At 41.4% G+C, this 12,234-nt stretch overlaps 1 long non-coding RNA gene across 1 annotated transcript; it reads right to left on the bottom strand.

Annotated features, from left to right (window-relative positions):
* Positions 1-6,202: 6,202 nt before the first annotated feature.
* On the bottom strand, positions 6,203-11,525 carry LOC119617416. The gene is made up of 3 exons (XR_005233662.1): positions 11,323-11,525; positions 10,239-10,362; positions 6,203-9,449 (listed from the first exon to the last, which is right to left on the bottom strand). It is a non-coding gene; the product is annotated as an uncharacterized LOC119617416 (long non-coding RNA).
* Positions 11,526-12,234: the final 709 nt, after the last annotated feature.

Raw genomic sequence — 12,234 nt, 5'->3', positions numbered from 1 at the left:
GGAGGCGATCCATTATCAGTAATGGGTCGGGGTCGCACAATGGGGGCACTTTGTCAGATCTGTTGGGGATGCACTGCGGTAGGCAAAAGGGGTCGCTTTGATCTCGGTGCGTATGCTCACCGGAGTGTGCCATGTCTGAAAACTGATCCCGTCTCTGACATTGCTCTCCCATAACCATCTCAGGATCTGTATCTCTTCTCTAAAAATGAAAAAAAAAAAAAAAGAATGTTGCCAATATTCTCCGTACGTCATGCTTGCAGCTGCATGGGGCAAAATTATAGGCCCCCGCAAGAATCTTTGGCACAGATAATATCTTTGTTTTTGCATTTTGCCTCTCCTTTGTATCAAAGATAAATGGGCAGTTAACAGTTGGTGTGTGAGTGTGCATGCGTGCATGCAAGTGTGCATCTGCGTGTCTCAGATGGGAGGCCCGGACAGCCCAGTGTTTGTAGTTTTTGTGGTCCTGAGGGCCCCTGGTGGGTGTGCTCACTTTAAAGGGCCCAGTGAACTGTGAGGACTTGAGACATGAGACCGTGCCGCCCAACTGACCCAGAGGACAAGGGTTCACCCGGAGAATGTGAGCTGAGCAGAGGAACTGGGCCGAGACGAGCTCCCACAAACCTGCGCTCCGTTCCGAACGACAGCGATCCCGAATGGTGGCTTGTCAGAGTGAAACTCCGCGCTGCACTGATTGAATACAGTTTGCAGCTAAATCTGCCACCTCTGCCACAAATGTTGTCTTTTATATTTAGTTCCTGACACTTAAGGTGTGAAAGGATGTTTCATTTGGCTGTGAATCATGTTGCGTCTGAGAAAGGTGACAGCAAAAAGTCTTCACATTTTCAGCAAGCTGCATCAAGTCATGTCATTACATATCTTACAAACTCTGAAGTCAGTGTGGTGACACAATATACTTCATCTTATTAAGGAAAACTTTTCAAACATTGTATTGGATGCCAAAGACTTAAACCAAGATCTAACTATCACACTAAAATTTAGATTAATATCTTTAAAACTGAGGTATTGGGAGTTATTGCAATTTTGTGTTGGCTAAAGTGATGTTTCTTGGCCACTTTTTTTCAAATAACTGTTCTGTTTGACATTTATAAAATTGTGCATCTTTAATGGTAAAAGTGTGGATCTTTGAAGATTATGGAGATCAAACAATAAGTGAGTGACATTCGTTGATAACAGCTAACTCAAATTAGTTTAAGATTGATTCTGTAATTAGTGGCAAACAGACATTCAGCTTTACATTGAGGTATTTTAGCCATAAAAACTGTCAGTTCATATAATTATACTGTAATGATAAAGATGAACCAACTTAGCTAACAAAAAAACTAATTCATTGCTTTCTGTCCCTGTCTGTGCCAAAAAGCTCTTTGCAAAATACATGTGCGTCAATAATATTTACTGTAAAAGCAAAAGTTCGATTGAACTGATTATTTTTGGCTGCATGACGGTGCCGTTGGTTAGCACAGTTTCCTCGCAGCAAGAACGCTCCAAGTTCAGAACTCAGCTGGGGCCTTTCTGTGTGGAGTTTGCATGTTTTCTCAATGAATGCGTAGGTTTTCTCTGGCTTCCCTCGACGCTCCAAAAATATGCATGTTAGGTTTATTAGTATTGCTAAATTGGCCCAAAAGGAGTGAGTGTATGAACGCACGGTTCTTCATCTCTGTTAGGGCTGCGACGATTGGTCGACACAGTCAACAAGGATTGTTGATGCTGGCCATTATTGGTGACACGTTACGTACAGAACCCCGAATCAGCAGCTCCGTAACTGTCTGTAACTGCAGTGCACCACCAGAAAATCTGGGGGCAGTATCTTGTCTATTGTTTGCTCAGACTGCTCACAGTCACGTAAACAAAGAAGAACACAGAGGAGAGTAACAGCAGGGCAATGGGGTTACAAAGGGGGAGAAGCAGAAAAAAATGAACAAAGACAGAGACTTTCAGAAGTGTGTGAGCATTTTACTCAAAACAAGGAAAAGTTTCATGCAGATTATGTAAAACAGAGCTTGCTTTCCATAGTAACATCACTATGAAACCAAGCACCCTGAGCTTTGACTCCAACTTTAGACAGGTGACTTTTAGCAAATAAAGCTGGTGTGTTAGGCTGCCCCATTTTAATGTTCATCTTTGTACAACAACATTTATATTAGCTTTAACAAGTTCCCATGGATGATTGTTAACTAAACATCCTTTCAGTAACATTTGCAAACATCTTAGGAGCAATTTGTGTAAATGATTAGCAACTGTGCAGTCTTAAAGATTTTCTTTTTCTTGCACAAAATTAGAGTTCATCTAAAAACCTCCTAACATAAGTAGTTAATTTGTAAGATATTTAGTCATTTAAATGGTTTATTTTCTATAATGCAGTACTGCACTGCAACTGTGAATTCACAAACTGAATCCTTTTTAAAATTGAATATTGTTATAGTTTTGTTATTTTGTTTAATTTGAAGGCCTATAGGGATTTTTTTGGACTTCCAGACTAACGCAGTGGCCATTTTTGGTTACTTATTTGTACTTTTCTTTGTTTAATGTATTTCTTTCTTTCTTTGAATGGTGATTTAAAGTAAAATGACAATGCATGGACATTTAATTAGTTTTAAATTCATATGTCTCGCAGGTCATTACTTTATTTTGTTGTGGAATGTTATGCTATGTTCAAGCCGAATCATCAGGAGGACAGCAGACGGGCAGACTGGAGCAGGTGGGGTAAAACGCTGGACCCAGAAGCAAAGATGGATTAAAATAATTGTTGACTAATTGACTAATCCAAAAAAAGAAAAATAGAGTAGCTGAGTGAATAATCATTACAGCCCTAGACTTTATGTGGTCCTGTGATGGACTGGTGACCTGTCCCCGCCATTGATCATTGGAAAGCACCAGCTCCTCGTGACCCTGAACAAAAACCAAACTTGAAAAAAGGATGAATGATTAATTTCAACAAGTCATTTTAAACATGACAGTTTTAATGTGAAATATTCCATCTCAAGTTTCTCCTTTCCCTGAAAACAAAAAATGCTTGACTTAAATCAAGTGAGTCATCCATTCTTTTCATATCAAAATAACTACATTTTCCACAGGAACACTTCTTAAACTCATTTCACCGACATTCTGAATGCAAGATTTATTTTTAGCCCTGCAGATAGTTAGAGGAAGCCCTTATAGATTGCACCCTCCCAGGAGAGAAAAGCACAGACTCCAGAAGCAAAGCAAACCCCAGCTGAGTGTTGATATCAGGTTATGATGTTTGCTGTTTTAACATAAGCCTCTTTTTTCCCCCTCCTTTCTTTTCTCCTGTTGTTTCTTCTCCTCTTCAAGGGTAGACAGGCAGACAAAGCCTGAGGCTGTTTCTCCCCAGCTGGGATCTTAAGGTTAAGCTCCAAAGAGAAAAATACCAGTGTTGTTTCTTGGTGCATTTCCTTCATTGCTATACTCTATTTTACATCCTCCTCTGGACAGTTCCCATCACATGGCTTTGCGGTTGCAATTTGGACTGTGGTTACTTTTATTTGGCCTCTCTGTTTTTCACTCCAGTTCATTCCGAGGTAAAAGGTTAAAAAAGCAGCGTTGTTTGTCTTTTTTCTTTTTTAAGGCATCAATCCATCTATTTAAACTTATCACAAAACGTAAGGAAGTTTGTGCTTGGTTGGTTATATTGTTGTTGTAATGCTTCTTGGCAGTAAATTGTATGCTGTTGGAAAGCCTGTTTATTACTCCTAAATGGTGCCACATTTGTTAAGAAAATGCATGTGCGGGGTTGAGCAGCTGAGTTAAGGATGTGGGTTGTGCTCGTGAAAAACTTGCCAAGTCTTCTCTGCCAAACAGCTTATTCTGCTACTGACTCTTGTTTGCCATCATTTCTTGGATTGAACGATTGAAGTATGAAGAAACAAGACATATTGGCTATTTACCAATTTATCCATTCAAAAAACAGAGGCCCTCAGTAGCATGTGGAAGAACCATACACAGCCATAACAGCCTGACACCTCCTCCTCATGCTGCTCACCAGCTTGGTCACACACCGCTGTGGGACGCCGTCTCATTCTTCAACCAGCATTGCACTGGGCGGCTGTGGCTCAGTGGTTAGAGCTCTCGTCTTCCGATGAGAGAGTTGGAGGCTTGATTCCTGGGAGGAGTCACATGTGGAAGTGTCCCTGGGCAAGACACTGAACCCCCCTCACTGCCTCCGATGTGTGCCCCATAGGTGTAAGAATGGAGTTTAAAGCACTGATTGGTCTCCATAAAATGGTTTAGTCAGATTAGCTTTGTAGAGCTTCAGTGTTGTATAAATGTGTATGTGGTTGGGTAAATGAGGGCACAGATTGTGGTGTGAAGCGCTTTGAGTAGGCTGGCTAGAAAGGCACTATATAAGTACAGTCCATTTAGCATTTGTTGCAAGTTAGTCAAAGTGGTTGTGTTGGTCACTCTGGAACAAACAGCACACCCAATCTGATCCCACAGGTGTTCAATAGGATCGTGGTCACGACTGCAGGCAGGCCATTCCATCTTCTCTACTCCCAAATGCTGGAGGTAGTCTCTGATGATGTCTGTCTCTGTGGGGACAGAAGTCATCTTTAAGGACAGAGTTCAGTCCCAGACTGTGAATATATAAGATTGCCACTAGATGCAGAATCTTGTCTTGGCCTATGTCTGACATTTCTTGTTATACGGAACTTGGCCTTCAATTTTGAGATGGTACTAGGGTTCACTACAAATAACGCTGCAACTTGGTTAAGCAGAACAAAAAGTCGAAGTTGATTTATGGCTTGGGTGCTATACAGATCAGTCAAACCCACTGTGTCCACGCTGACAATCAAGTGCCGACCAGGCACCTAATTGCCAAGAAGCATTGTTTCTAGAGAGCCCTAAAGAAATAATCGACCAAACACAAATTTCCTAACTTTTATATGCAAAACAAAGAATTAAAAGCACTGGACTGACATTTATGGCTAGAGAGAAATTCTGATTTGTCTAATCTCTACTTCTCAGGAGACAGTGACTGTAAAACAACAACATGGTGTTTTCTCGTATGTCCACAGAGCAGCATTCATCTGGTTGGGCTCCAGAGGTGAGGTCTGAAGAGTGTCAATTAAACGGCCATTTAAATATTTAAGCAACAAAGTTTGTAAGCTGTCCCCTGGGTGCAGTTATGGGGAGGAGGGTCGAGGAGAAGTAATGCAGCCTCAGCTCTCCGAGGAGCAGCCGAATGCAAAGGCAGCCAGCAGCATGGATATAGTTGGGAGGCATCCCGGCTAGGGTTACAGCGTGAATTAAAGCTGACACTAAGAAGCGCTTCTCACAATGACCTGCAGAAAACAGCAGACAAAAGGGCCTATTTTACAGCAGGACAAAGGGGAGGTTAGAGGAGATACCTGAGCCCGGGCCGGCCGAGTCAGCGTGTCTGTAAAGAGACGAGAGACTGGGTGCTGCGAGACCACCGCAGCTAAACCCAGCAGTGGGATAAGAAACAGCGAAAGGCACATTCCTGCACACGCACAACAGAGACACATGAAACATGCACGCACGCAAGAAAATCCCAAGCGCAAGCTGCCATTCGAAATAAATCCATTTGCTTTTAAAACAAAACGCTGCGATTTGACTGGTGGGGTCCTGGATTTTCTCTTACACACGAAAAATGATTTGATAAGCGCTTAAAATACAAAGGTAATGCCATCGATTTGTTTTCGTGGATCCTTTTTGATTTTTTTCAACACTATAACTGTCTCTGTGGCAAACGCCACTCAGTCATGACAGCTTGATGTGAAGTTCACATGGACCAAAATTCCTCAGAGGACGCTCCGGTGCTCTCATAGCAACCCTCTTCACCCCCTAAATCAACCAATAACTGTGAATTCCATAGGAGTTTGAACCATCTCCATCCATCTGCTGTCACTAGGGTCCTCACTAGGTGGCTTTCACCTCTGTCCTAATCCCACACTTCATCTAAAAGTCAGGCTCCTCTCGTCTCTGGGTGTTTGTGTTCAGTTCTTAAAAATCCACCTGTTCCTGCAGCAGGGAGGCTGAACAAATGTTATTCAGGTAACTGCAATTCTTTTATTTCTCCTAATTTATATATATATATATATATATATATATATATATATATATATATATATTAAACTTGTAATAGTCACACTCCCCCAAACTGAGTTATCTTCAGAGCCTGCATGCTTCTTTTTCCAGACAAAAGTTCATTTGCTTGAAGCCAAGCTGAGAGCATCCTGGTTGGAGTAATTACTTTCTGCAGACATCTCCTGGGGTGAAAAGTGTCCAGACGACAGCCACATCCTTATTCCGGCACTCCGAGGGTCACCGTGAGGACACGGCTCACTGTGGAAGCCGCGGAAGCCGCTATCTTCATCTTCTCGTTGTTACCGTTGCATACGGGAGAGAGAGAGAGGGGGGGGCTTTAATCGCTTTCTGAAACATAAAGGAGGAGCCGCACTACTTCAAGCCCAACAAGCTAAAGTCTTGATGGGCAAGTTTTCATCCCTGCTTTAAAAATAACAAGACGATGAGACAACATGCCGGGCAGGAAGAAGAATTTAACAGGGCGTAAAATGACAAAGTAAGCAAGACTTTTGAATCTGAAGGCATGCATGTACACATACAATACAATATTTATGTATAATATTAGTATTTGTATTAATCATTTGCAATTTCACAATTTCATTAAAACCAAATAACATTTGCTTCTTGAACATTCACGGAAATGTGTATTATTGTGTATATTTTCTGTTTATAAGGAAAAGTACATCACATTAAAAGTATATTATAGATATATACTTGCCAAGACAAGTTAACCAACTGTAGTATAAATCACATCAAGCCTTCATCTGTATCAGTTACTTTGTTTGATATTTGACTCAAATAAAACTAATGTTGAACTTTTTTTTTTGCCTAAGAGTTTTGATTCAGAAACATTTTTAATTCAGTGCAAGTTGTATTAATAAAGGTTTGCCTGCAAAGTCTAGTCACAGTGCAGAGTCAGTCCGGTGGAGCAGCCCCAGCAGGAAACCAGCAGCTTATATGTCTCCGGTCTTTGCTGATGAATGTGGATAAGTTTGACCCAGTGAACGGGTGAGGATTCCTATCTAATTGAATTACTGTCAGCCTCCTAGCCTACAAATATTGTCTTGAACTTATACCCCTCTCTGCAAGCATTTACAATCTATATGTTCAAGAGTTTTTTACCTTTTCAGTTTTAGTGCAGAGTGACTGTTTTACTTTATCAACAGGCACAATTTCACTTCAGTTCCTTTCATCAAACATCTAGACCCCTAAAAGCATTGAAGATGCAAATTTGGATCACTTATTTGTATGGATTTGGAATAAATGATGGAACTTCCTGCCTTCGGGTCTCTCCTTCAGGTTGTTCAAACCCCAGGGCGAGGCAGAACTCAGGTGCCTTTTTTATTCTTTTGCATCACGGCAGATCACAAAATAAAGCTCATTCGCCGGAACGTGTCCCCTGCTGATAAACACCACACTTGTTAAAAACCGGCAACCCTTCCCTCATGTAACATCCATTCGACTTGGAGATTCAAAACACGCCGGCGTGAACGTTCCATGAGATATGCATATCTCAAGTGTCCTTGTTGGATTCCAAAGTGGACAGTGGAAGATTTATGGCACCATTGACCCTGATTGCTACAGTGCTTCCTCAAGAGAACTTCGCCACAGGCTGTGTGCCAAATGCTTTAAAATTTAAAGAGGTGATGAAGAAACTATACAGAAGAGACAAAGCGCATCAGTTCTGCCACAATAAGACTTTTCTCTTCCCTCCCTCCAGGTTTTTCTTCCCAGTTGATTCATCTTACACTGAACACTCATTATCTACCACTTAGATTTGTTTTTATAGTATAACAATAGCCATTCATTGTTATGGTTGCTGCTGTGCTGGAACATCTTGGAAAACTTGGATTATTCGTTTTCAGGAATGAGGAGATGCGCTGCTTGTAGCTTCCCATGAGAACGTTATTTAGTAAAATAACATGCAAATGAATACATAACTCCAAAACTGAAAGGAGGATAGGTGAAACTTTATCTCTTGGATCGTGAACAGCACTGCCTGTGACTCCTCAATGACGAAGCCTTACAGTTGGTATCTGATGGTGCTTTTCTCTTTCTTTTTCCCGAGACCCTTTGCTGCGAGCACAACACCTGCATTCTTCCTGGCATTTCAACAGTTCCTAACCTCAGTTTCAAAAAAACAAAAGAAAGAGGATGCAAATTTTCCTAAATGTTAAAATGTTACTTTATTCTGACAGATTCAGATAAAAACCAAATAACTAAAGACAAAAAGAAACAAAATATTTAAAAAGCTTATGTCCAAACGTGACAACACAAGTAGCCTCTGCTTTGCCTACTCTGACATTTAAACCGGGTGACAACATTATTAGAGTTTCCTAAAAGTTTTTTTGAATTGACCCTAAAGGCCTTGCATTACTTGAAGGAATGTATTTCACCTGCAGCTTTTCAAATCAGGCTGTATTGTGTTGAGAAAGTTGAGTTGTAGGCGTTTTGGCAAACCCTGAAATTAATATTATGCACTAAGAGTATGTGTTAGGAATGACGTTCAGCTACTACCACATTCCATTTAAGCTCAGTTGAGTTATAGCTCTTTTGTGTTGGCTGATGTCTATTAGTTGTATTAGGTATTGTGAACTGAACTGACTCTAAATCAGGGGGTCCTCAAGGGCTAACAAAAAAAGGGGTTAAAAACAAAAAACATCCTGCATTTTTGACTCGTTTCCCTGCTCCAACACACCTGATTCAGTGGTGAAATTACCTCTTCATGTTCTGCAGACGCCTGTTGATTCAAATCAGGTGTGTTGGAGCAGGGAACCAAGTACCACATGCAGGTTAGTGGTCCTCGAGGATCGGGGTTGGCCACCCCTGCTCTCACTTTCTGACAGTTTCATTCAAACCTGTCCAGTGGTTCACAAGATATTTTTGCTAACAGACAGACACGCAAACATTATCGCCCACCTGCGCTTTTAGCGACGGGCGATGAAAAAGAGTCACGAAGCGTGACCAGGCGGGGTCAGCTCTCTCAGGACAGGAGATTCTCCGACAGGCACACAAGATTGCTGTCTGGCACTCGGAGCTGAGCCCCCGGCACCTTGTTTTGCTCCGGCCCTCCAGCCTGAAAATCCTTTCTCTGCAGGATGGATTGTGTTCCGGGACTCTCTCCTCCCTCCTGGGACCGACCCAAGCCAGGGGAACAGTGGGCTTTCATGGGAGATCACAGGTGCTTATATACAAAATGGCAATTTTCTTCTTCCATAATTCCATGTTACTGCATTACCAGATCTTATCTTGAGGCCAGTATCTCATTCCTGAGGTTTTAGACGTTAATGAAAGATGCTTTGCGTCCGGCCACTGGGGGCTAAATCAACAAGCCTTGGAATCCTGTTGGCCTTTGTAGGGGAATACTAAAGACAGCAAGCAGACCGAGCTGAGGTCAGTACCAAAGCACTGAAGATGGAAATACAAAGACAGAGTTGCATGCAATCATGTGGACGAGTAAAATCAAACAGAGAATCAAAATTGTAATTTTTACATTTTACCACCAGATCATTTTGTAGTTATTCTTGATAAAATTGGATCTTTTGCCTTTTCTTTGTTTTTAAATGACAACCCCAATATCAAAAAAAAAACTTACGGTGTTGTGTAAAATGTAAATTAAAAGCAGAATGCAATGGTTTGCAAATCTCATAAACCCACAGTTTGTTCACTAAAACATATCAAATGGCACCAAGAAATGGTACCATTTTTAGGAAATGTGAGGTAATTTGGAATTTGATCTCAAGAAAGTTGGCTCAGCCGCAACAAAAGGCTGGAAAAGTAAGTGGTGCAATTAAAGGCTGATTTACACTCAGAGAGAAGTGAAGAAATCAGTTTGCGGCACTATGCTGCCGTTTGAGACGTACTTCCTCCCGGCCAGTGCGATCTCCTCCGTGCACAGTAACTGTGTTTTCTCTCTCCCCAAGTTTTTTTAGCAATTTGACTATCTTTATAAGTTTAAAAGTTTCGCTGGAGCTGTTGCAAAGATGGCTGTATTCTCCAACAGCCTCGGCCAGCTGCTCGTCAGCAGAGCAGTTGTAGCAAAATGACTCGATTGGAGTTTGACCGCTGTTCAGCATAAACACACCCACAACAAAGTTCTGACCAATCACACAATAGTTGACACACACCCCTGAGAAAAAATGGTCTGCTCGCACCTTGTGTCGAGAAGGGGCTGTCGAAGCTTCTAGGAGAACAAAATGATGGGATTTTTGTCACGCAGCCATGTGCTGGAGAGTCAGTTTCTTCACTTGTCACGGAGTATAAATTCCATTTAATGATCTGTTGGAGAAGAGCATTTTGGAACTAATTAGATTAATTTACAAGAAGTCAAAAAGAGGACTGGGTATTCTTTTTTTAAAAAAGCATTAAGGAAAGACTGAATTTCACAGAAAATAGGAAGATGTTCATCAATTTGTAAAAAAAAACAAACAGTTGTGTCTAAATATTGTGGAACAATTTCAGAATGATGTTCCCGATGGAACACCTACATCACCTACAGTGCATATCATCAAAATATTTCAACAATCTGGAAAAACCTCAGTGAGCAAAGGACGAGGCTAAAAGTCAATATTGGACGCTGATGATCTTCAGATCCTCAGGCAGCGCTGCATTAAAAACAAGTCTGATTCTGTTATAAACATCACTGCATGGGCTCAGGAACACTTCCACAAATCATGGTTCACTGTTCAGTTCACTGCGCCGTCCACAGATGTTGGTTAAAGCTCTGTCAGGCAAAGTGACCACCAACCAGAAACAGTGCCATCTTCTCTGGACTAAAGCTCATTTAATAAAATGGAAAACGTTGAAAATTTGAAATTCTTTTGGGAAACCATGGACGCTACGTCCTCCATACTAAAAAGGAGAGGGACCATCCAGCCTGTGCACAGTTCAAAACTCTGCCTCTCTGATGGCATAGGGGTGCATTAGTGCAATTGGCATGGGTAGCTTATACATCTGGAAAATGCACCATCAATGTAGGAAAGTAGATCCAGCTTTCAGAACAATATGGGCTTCCATGGTTTTGCGGTGGAGGGCCTTACATATTTCAGCAAGACAGTGGGAAACATGGCTCCTGTCCCAACTTTAAAATGAATAAATAAATAAATAAAAATGATCTTATTTCTTCTTAAAAATGGTACAGTTTTTTAGTTTAAACATTTGTTATGTTTACTATGGTCCACTGTGAATAAAATGTAGGTTTATTAGATTTGCAAATCACTGCACTCTGTGTTTACTTACATCTTGCACAACGTTCCAACTTTTTCCGAATTGGATTTGCAGTTACCCTTCTTCACACGCTTCAGATGTACACCCTCCTACCTGAAGGAAAGAAAACCCTTTGGATGGCAATCACAAAGGACGCATGCAAGCCAACTTTTACGCTTATTGTTCCCATAACACACGCGATAACAGTGTCATAATATATAATATAAACAGGAATTTTGAAATGAATGTACTAGATCAATGCACACTGTGGTATAATATTACTAAATGAATGACATACTCTTTCTTTTCCATCAGAGAATTGAAACATTTTTGATAATTACTTTTTATGCCCTTAGCGTGCCCTGAAATCAGACTGAAACAGCCTCAACAATATGCGGCGAGGATATGTAATTTCACCCACTTAGGATCATTAAAAAGAGATCATATTAAATATCACTTCCAGAGAGGGGAAAGAGAAAGCGAGAAAGAAATAAAGAAGAGATTTGTTTGTCAGTCAATTCCGACCCACTCAATCTCCTTAGTTCTGTGAAAGAGGGGCGGGGGGAGGGGGGTGGGATGAGGGAAAGAAAGGGTCGGGGTCAGCTTTCTGTAAATCTTCTGATGAAATGTTGACAAAACAGCCAATTTTCTGTAATTTTCCTTGCAACCCTCTTTCAGCAGCCTACTCATTCAGAACCCCTTCATTTCAAACAACAGCGCACCGCAACCTCTGACATGTATCTGGTCCCCGGCTTCTTTGGCCGGGGCAGAAAGACGTAACAGTTGCGCCTTTTAAGGTCAGGTGGATGCCGTTTAAGGAGCCAGCCTCATAAAGGACGCCTTTGTCTCTCGAGCGGGCTCTCTTGGGCCCCAGTAAAAGGATAAGAAATGTAGTTAATAGCTCAAGAGTGGCCTAATCATCAGCTGCCATTACTGCTCCAATAT

The sequence above is a fragment of the Kryptolebias marmoratus genome, linkage group LG1, assembly GCF_001649575.2.
Source record: "Kryptolebias marmoratus isolate JLee-2015 linkage group LG1, ASM164957v2, whole genome shotgun sequence".
NCBI classification, from domain to species: Eukaryota; Metazoa; Chordata; class Actinopteri; order Cyprinodontiformes; family Rivulidae; genus Kryptolebias; species Kryptolebias marmoratus.
Note: the sequence above shows the minus strand (reverse complement) of the source record. Positions and strands in the feature narration are given on the sequence as shown.